Source organism: Erpetoichthys calabaricus, chromosome 10 (assembly GCF_900747795.2).
Source record: "Erpetoichthys calabaricus chromosome 10, fErpCal1.3, whole genome shotgun sequence".
NCBI classification, from domain to species: Eukaryota; Metazoa; Chordata; class Cladistia; order Polypteriformes; family Polypteridae; genus Erpetoichthys; species Erpetoichthys calabaricus.
Genome location: NC_041403.2, coordinates 139014355 through 139021905, shown reverse-complemented (window position 1 = coordinate 139021905; position 7551 = coordinate 139014355).

Sequence of the window (7551 nt, the reverse complement as noted above, 5' to 3'; positions counted from 1 at the left end):
CTGATGCTTTCATTTATATGCATTTATTTTTTTAAATTCTGCATTTTGTTTCATTGGGCAACATTATGGTGCAGGGATGGCACATTGGAGCAGTGGTCATTGCATCTATATACAGTATTTGGAAATCGGTGTTCATTTCCAGTTTGGATGTAGTCTCATTACAGGTGTGACCTCCCTGTGCCCATGTGAGTTTTCTTCAACTCCATTAACAGAAAAACGGCCATACTGTGTTACTGCAAACACTTAGAATGTATAGGATCTCTTACCCTACAGTTAATGGGCTGGTGCCCCATCCAGCTCTGCACTTAATGCTCCATCACACATTTAACAGAATGTAGATATTGAGGAAATGTCTGTCATGATGTGGTCAACACTCCCTCTTCCAAATTAGTGGAAACATCTAAAAATTCAGTAAAGTACAAAAAAATTAAGCAGGAACGTTTTTATGTACAAGGCAGCTTCTGTATATCTGACTGAACACAAACCTATAATTCATTAATAAAATTTGGTGAAATTGGCATTTGGAAGTTTTGTCAAATTCAGGTTATGAATTTAAAAGGTCAGAAATCAATGGAGGAGGATTTAGCACAAAGTAGTGTATGTGGTGGTTTATTTAAAAAGGGGGGGGGGCCTCGCCCCCTGCTCACTCTGCTTGCCAACCCCCAGGTCTGCGCTAAATGCAAGCCTCTTTGCGGTTCTGTCACTCACATATGATGTGGATGTACAATTTAAACAGATTATCTTCATGGGAATTGTTACATATGCATAATAGAACTATTTTACATTATAGTCAGTAATTTAACCATATTAAAAAAAAAAAATTGAAAAGTAAATTGTTTCATGTTGCTTTAGTTATTCGTTGCGTTATACATTTTCGTTCTCTTTGGCTTTGAAATTAACACACACATTTTTATTTATTTATTTTTTTTTTTTTAAAACTTTTACTGTAACTTCAGTAAAATTTTTTTCGTCAATATTGCATTGAATTTTGATTCTGTGTTTGGACTTTCATCCCGACAACGTGACGTATAACTGCCCATGACTGAATTTTGTTTTTCTCTCTGTTAAATAATGACTTTTTCAAATGTTTGGCTCTGAAATGTGTTAATTGTCTTTTGCAAAAGCTATTCTAATAGGAAACGTAACATTTTAATATGAATGTCCTATCAAGATCTCCTTTGTTGTGTAATATTATCCCCTGAAGATGTACTAAATTAACTTTCTTGGATACATCCTTCTTTCTACAGTAGTTCGTGCAGAGGAAGACCAGACGGTGTTAACGGTTGTAGATATTCTTCAGAATATTGTAAGTTGTTGTTTTCGTCGTCTTCACCACAAACTGTTGCAGCATAGTCTATTGATACTCATTTAACCAATTTGCTGTGTGATCGATTGACATTTTTTGCAGTTAATTCTTTGACTTCATTTCTAGGTGCTAGGATTGCCTGTGTACTCATTTTTTTTCTGTTTAACCATTCCTGATTAAATTCATCAATAAGATTTCGACATAATACGTGTTCTCTAATTGGGAACTTAAAGTGACGAAAACGTTAGTTTCTGCTCTCTCAGCTCTTATAAAATTTATTTGTCCAAAGCATTCACACGAATGAGAGGTGAGAGTACCTTGTGCGTGGTTGAGGAGGTTGGCGTGACTTGAACATCTCATGGCCAAAATCTCATCTCACGGGACTTAAAAAAAAAAAAAAATCCTGCAATGAAAATACTTTTTGGAAGATATTTTCATGTAATAGATTCCTTAGGGTGGTGCAGTAGTTAGGAGATGTGAGGGAACACTATTGGAAGGTCCTTACCTTTTTACCAACGGCACCTCAGAAACAACACTTACTTAAATAAGAGACTTGTGATTGTGCCCTGTGATGAATTTGACTAACAATGGATCAGTGCTAGAAAGACGCATACAGATCTCAAAATGAATTCTGGCTTGCTATGTGCGATTCCACACCAGTGGACAGAATGCTGGGTTTTAATGGGCTCACGCAATCTTGGATGTGTTGATCCAAATTATGGCACATTCCTGACAAAACTTTCAAGCCTTTATGAGCAGTGGTAGTGCTGCTGCTTTGCAGTAAGGAGACTGTGGAAGATTGTGGGATCGCTTCCCGGTTCCTCCCTGTGTGGATAGAGCTTTGAGTACTGAGAAAAGCGCTATATAAATGTAATGAATGAATGAGTTGACTTCTGAACAGCTGATCATCCATGGACTAAAAGTCTGAGAAACGCAGGGCAAAAACCTTCATGCCAGCACAGCAGCAGGTTACTGGTATATCGGGACAAAAGATGGCAACGGCTACTGCAGTAGAATATCAATATTCAGAGTGAAAGTATAAACACAGATTTCACTAACCGTTTAACTTGTAGTAAATTTTTGAATTGTGCAATGTACCGCTGATGACATTACATGAAACGTTACATACCATGAAGTAATTATAGGGTGGTCCAGATCTAACTATGCAACTTTTAATGCAATGCAATAATTGCATAGTTAGATCTGGACTACCCTATATTGTATTCAGTTTTTGCAGTAGTAATCAAGTTTGTTGCAATAGTGATTATTGTAGAGAGGTCATAGATTTAAAATAATGGTGTGAACGAAATCAAAGAAACACACACTAATGACCACATTGACCTTTTCAGTCTGGTTGTGTTGCTTGTACTCCATAACACAACACGATTGCATCTTTCTTGAAGGGGCCTGAGTTGCCTCAAACTTGCTTATCTTTAGAATTGGCCAATAAAAGGCATCATTTTGCTTAGCCATTATGGATGTGGTGAGAAGTTAACACTTTAGTACTACTAGAAAAACCCAGTTATACATTTATTTATCTAGCAAAGGCTTTATCCAAAGCAACATGCAGGGGATGAAATCCATTCAAGTAACTACCTGCCGGGGTGAGCAGAGCTGCAAGTGCCACTCCACAAGCTACCTGAATAAGTAAAAGCAAAATAGAAAATGGGAAGCAAGTTAGTAATCTGAAGTGCTGTAGTCAATAGTAAAAGCCATCAGCCATACGAACTACAACACAATACAGAAGTTATATCGTTGCCATTGCAGTACCTTGAATTGAAACTGCATTAATAAACTTTAGGTGTTTTGTGAAGTAGAAGGGATGAATTGTGGGCAGCTTGATCCACCAGCTAGTCTGTTTTTAATTATTAGTGCTCAGAAACTGCTGCCGATAACTACGTTTAATTGTCCTGCCTGTGATTCTGTGGAATTTCTTTTTGACGGTGGTTATTAATTTGAGGCTGTGTGTGTGTGCATGGAGACACCAGTTCAAAGTTAGGCACACTTTTTAATGATTGCTTTGCTGATGTTTGGCATCTGTCACGGAGAAAGCTGCCGTTAGCCAAAAAAAAAATGTGAGCGTTGGATGTACAGCGGTAATATTCAATCATCTTTGTCTGATTTGGACTTCTGTGTCGATTTTGTTCATTCTGGAAGGGGCAGGTTATTTTCAACATTTTGTCTGGCTTTACTTCTTTAATAGTACAGTTGGGATCAGCATTTCTGGCAGGTCATTTTACAGACTTGCTCTTTTGCAGGTGAGTGTCTGTGAGCATTGGTTGCTTCTCTCACCGAGCTGGATCACATCATATCTTTGTTTCTTGGAGCAGACAAATCTTAAGAATTCAGAATGCAGGATTAGTGAAGTATTCACATATTTGCCCTAGCAGTTCACATAATTATGACTTAATCCATTCCAGAAACACAAGTTTGGCTAAATCCTGTTTTTCTGGAACAGAATTGGCCAATTTCTCTGAATTATGATTTACTTCAACCGCATTTCACATGAATCCTACATTCTGGAACAGACCCCAGGTTTTGGTTCCTGTTTTGCAAATGCTGTCATTGTCAGAAGTAGTTTTTAATAGTGGATGCATGAATTCTACTTTAAAAGTGTCAATACTGCATGGCAATTGATTTTTTTTTTTTCTTACTTTTGATGCAAATCAAGTTCTTTGGTCAAAAACCTTTTTTAGATGGGATGAGGTGGTTTTTTTTAGGTCTCAAGATTAATTTATGTAGCACTTTACTGTCCCAGGGGCAAATTTTAGCTTCTAACAAAGAGCATCACAAACACGATAACTAAAAAGAATGTAAAGATAAAAGGAGCAGTTATAGTCTCAGTGAGGCATGAAGATGAGGTTTATTATAGGACTTTTCCATTTACTGGCTAAAGTGTATGAATGTGCTCTGCTCTGGTTCCTTTCCGCTAGATTGCTTTACCTTTCCTGCCTTACACATTCTTCGAGTAGGAGGTGCTAATTCTCAGCCTAGCCACCCTGTGAGCTGCTGGAGGCCATAAAACACCAGGCATACATCAATATACAGCCCTTACCCGGCGGGACACCCTGAGTATGGAAGGCCCAGGGGAGAGAGTATTTGTAAGACTATTTCCCTGACAGAGGGCAGCCCCCTTGGCTTACGGCAGGGTCACGGGCTATAAGCATCAAAGCTCAACCCTGCTGGGGCCTGCCAAGGGGACGCCTGGAGGGCCCTAATTGGCAGCACTTCTGCCACACCCAAAAGTGCTGCTGGAAGAAGCTTGTTGGGCACCTGGACCCCTTCCGGGCGCCCTATAAAAGGAGCAGGTTGCCACCACTCAATGGCCTGAGTCAGGAGGAAGTGGATGAAGCTCTTGAAGAGGGCTTGTGCTGTGAACAAATAAATCATAGGCAGGACAGGACTTTGCCACACAGCATATCTGCCTGTGTTGGGGATAGAGTGGCTATAGTGCCCTGGCCTTCACACCATGAACAACACAGATGATATGCTCAAAGCTGTGGCTGCAGTCATTATTTCTTATAAATGGAATCCATCCAGCCATTTTCCAACCCGCTGAATCCGAACACAGGGTCACGGGGGTCTGCTGGAGCCAATCCCAGCCAACACAGGGCACAAGGCAGGGAACCAATCCCGGGCAGGGTGCCAACCCACCGCAGGACACACACCAAGCACACACTAGGAAACCAGATATACCATAACTAGTGTTCTATGCCTGTCCTTAAGTAGATCTGACGTAGCAAGAGTGGGGATAACAACTGACACCCTCCATATTGAGGAAATGTAATGGCAGCTGCAGAATCCTAAAATACTTGGGCCCAACTACGTGGCCATAAATCCTCCTCAGATCTACAAAGCCAGTTGGCAAATGGTCCCTCATCTGTGCAGAAACAAAGTTGGTTCAGTGTCTTGATATTTGGTTTGTCTGATTTGTAGCATTCTGGAATGTGCTCTACCTGAGATGCTAGCAGGGAAAGGGGGGGTGGTTGGGGGGCACCATTCCCAGTGTTAATGCAAAGGTGAAGACACTTCTTCCAATATCCTAATTTTCTAAACTTTTAATATTTACTGTCTTGAAGCCTTGCCAGCTTTTCAGTTACTGCAGTCATCAAAAAAAAATGTACAGAACAAGTGCGTCTACCAGAAGGTACGTCTACCCGATTCAGAAGTTTTTAAATTGCTAGTCCACTCACTAAAGTATTTAATCAAGATCAATTATTTTCCCACCTTACCCAAGACCAAGGTTTCTAAATGTAAATGGCAGCCTATCAAGACCAACTGGATGTGTTGAAGGTACTGTACTTAGCATTATATGGACTAATATATCTATAATATTTAGGAAATACATATACTGTACCTGCATTATAAATATTAACTGCAAAGATTTACATCATTCAGTTTTGAACTTTCAAAGCTACCCATATACCATACACCTTAACCCTGAGGCTGAAAGTTTATAGTGAACACATACAAAGAGTGAGGTAAAAAGATATGCTAAGAAATAATTCTGACTTGGTGAAGCAATGTGGAGATGCACCTTATTCCCAAATGAACAAAGAGGGCAGCATTGTAAGGATTGTGTTTTTTGTGTGTACCATCCAGCCATCTCTCTTCAGGGGAAAGCTCAGAGATATGCAGGTGGATGAGTCTATGGTGCCCTGGATAATGGACTACCTTGTGCAGTTTGTGAAGCTTAGGGACTATGAGCAACACTGCAGCACCACAGGGAACAGCCCGGTCTCCTTTTTTCTTCATTCTGTACACTTCAGACTACACATATAATGCAAGGTCATGTCAGGTCACTTGTAGAAATTCTCAGATGATTCTGCACTTATGGGGTGTATTGATAAGGGCGATGAGCGAGTATAGGAGTTGGGTGGAGACGTTTGTTTCTTCAGTTCAGTCAATCAGTCATTATCCAACCCGCTATATCCTAACACAGGGTCATGGGGGTCTGCTGGAGTCAATCCCAGCCAACACAGGGCGCAAGGCAGGAACAAATCCCCAGGCAGGGTTCCAGCCCACCGCAGGCCACACACACACATCCAACACACCAAGCACATACTAGGGACCTAACCTGCATGTCTTTGGACTGTGGGAGGTCTCCTGGAGGAAACTCACGCAGACACGGGCAGAACATACAAACTCCACGCAGGGAGGACCAAGGAAGTGGACCCGGGTCTCCTAACTGAGGCAGCAGCGCTAACCACTGTGCCACCGTGCTGCCCGCCTGCAATTCAACATCAGCAAAATCAAAGAGCTGGTTATTGACTTTTAGCACATCATAAAGTCTACACTGGTCACTATAAAGGGAGTCGAGGTGATGTAATGCTGCAAGTACTTGTGGGTCTACATCAATGACAGGTTGGGCTGGTCTCATAACACAGAGGAAATGTATAAGAGCGGAACAGACTCTTTCATATGCAGCTATATATATATATATATATATAATATATATATTTATAGGGTGCAGACCTATAAATACCTGGGAGTGCAGCTGGATGATAAATTGGACTGGACTGCCAATACTGATGCTCTGTGCAAGAAAGGACAGAGCCAACTATACTTCCTTAGAAGGCTGGCGTCCTTCAACATCTGCAATAAGATGCTGCAGATGTTCTATCAGACGGTTGTGGTGAGCGCCCTCTTCTACGCGGTGGTGTGCTGGGGAGGCAGCATAAAGAAGAGAGACACCTCACGCCTGGACAAACTGGTGAGGAAGGCAGGCTCTATTGTAGGCATGGAGCGGGACAGTTTGACATCCGTAGCAGAGAGACGGGCGCTGAGCAGGCTCCTGTCAATCATGGAGAATCCACTGCATCCACTGAACAGTATCATCTCCAGACAGAGGAGCAGCTTCAGCGACAGACTGCTGTCACTGTCCTGCTCCACTGACAGACTGAGGAGCTCGTTCCTCCCCCAAACTATGCAACTCTTCAATTCCACCCGGGAGGGTAAACGTTAACATTATACAAAGTTATTGACTGTCTGTATACCTGCATTATCACTCTTTAATATTTTCTTTATCAGTATGCTGCTGCTGGAGTATGTGAATTTTCCCTTGGTATTAATAAAGTATCTATCTATCTTTCATTAGGACAATTCATACTTTTAATGTGTGTAGTGACATCCTTCACGTCTTCCACGACTCTGTGATGACCAGTGTGATTTTCTACACCGTGATGCGTTCATCCAATAACATCACTTCAGGAGGGGCCCACCCAGTCAGTAAGGCAATTAAACAG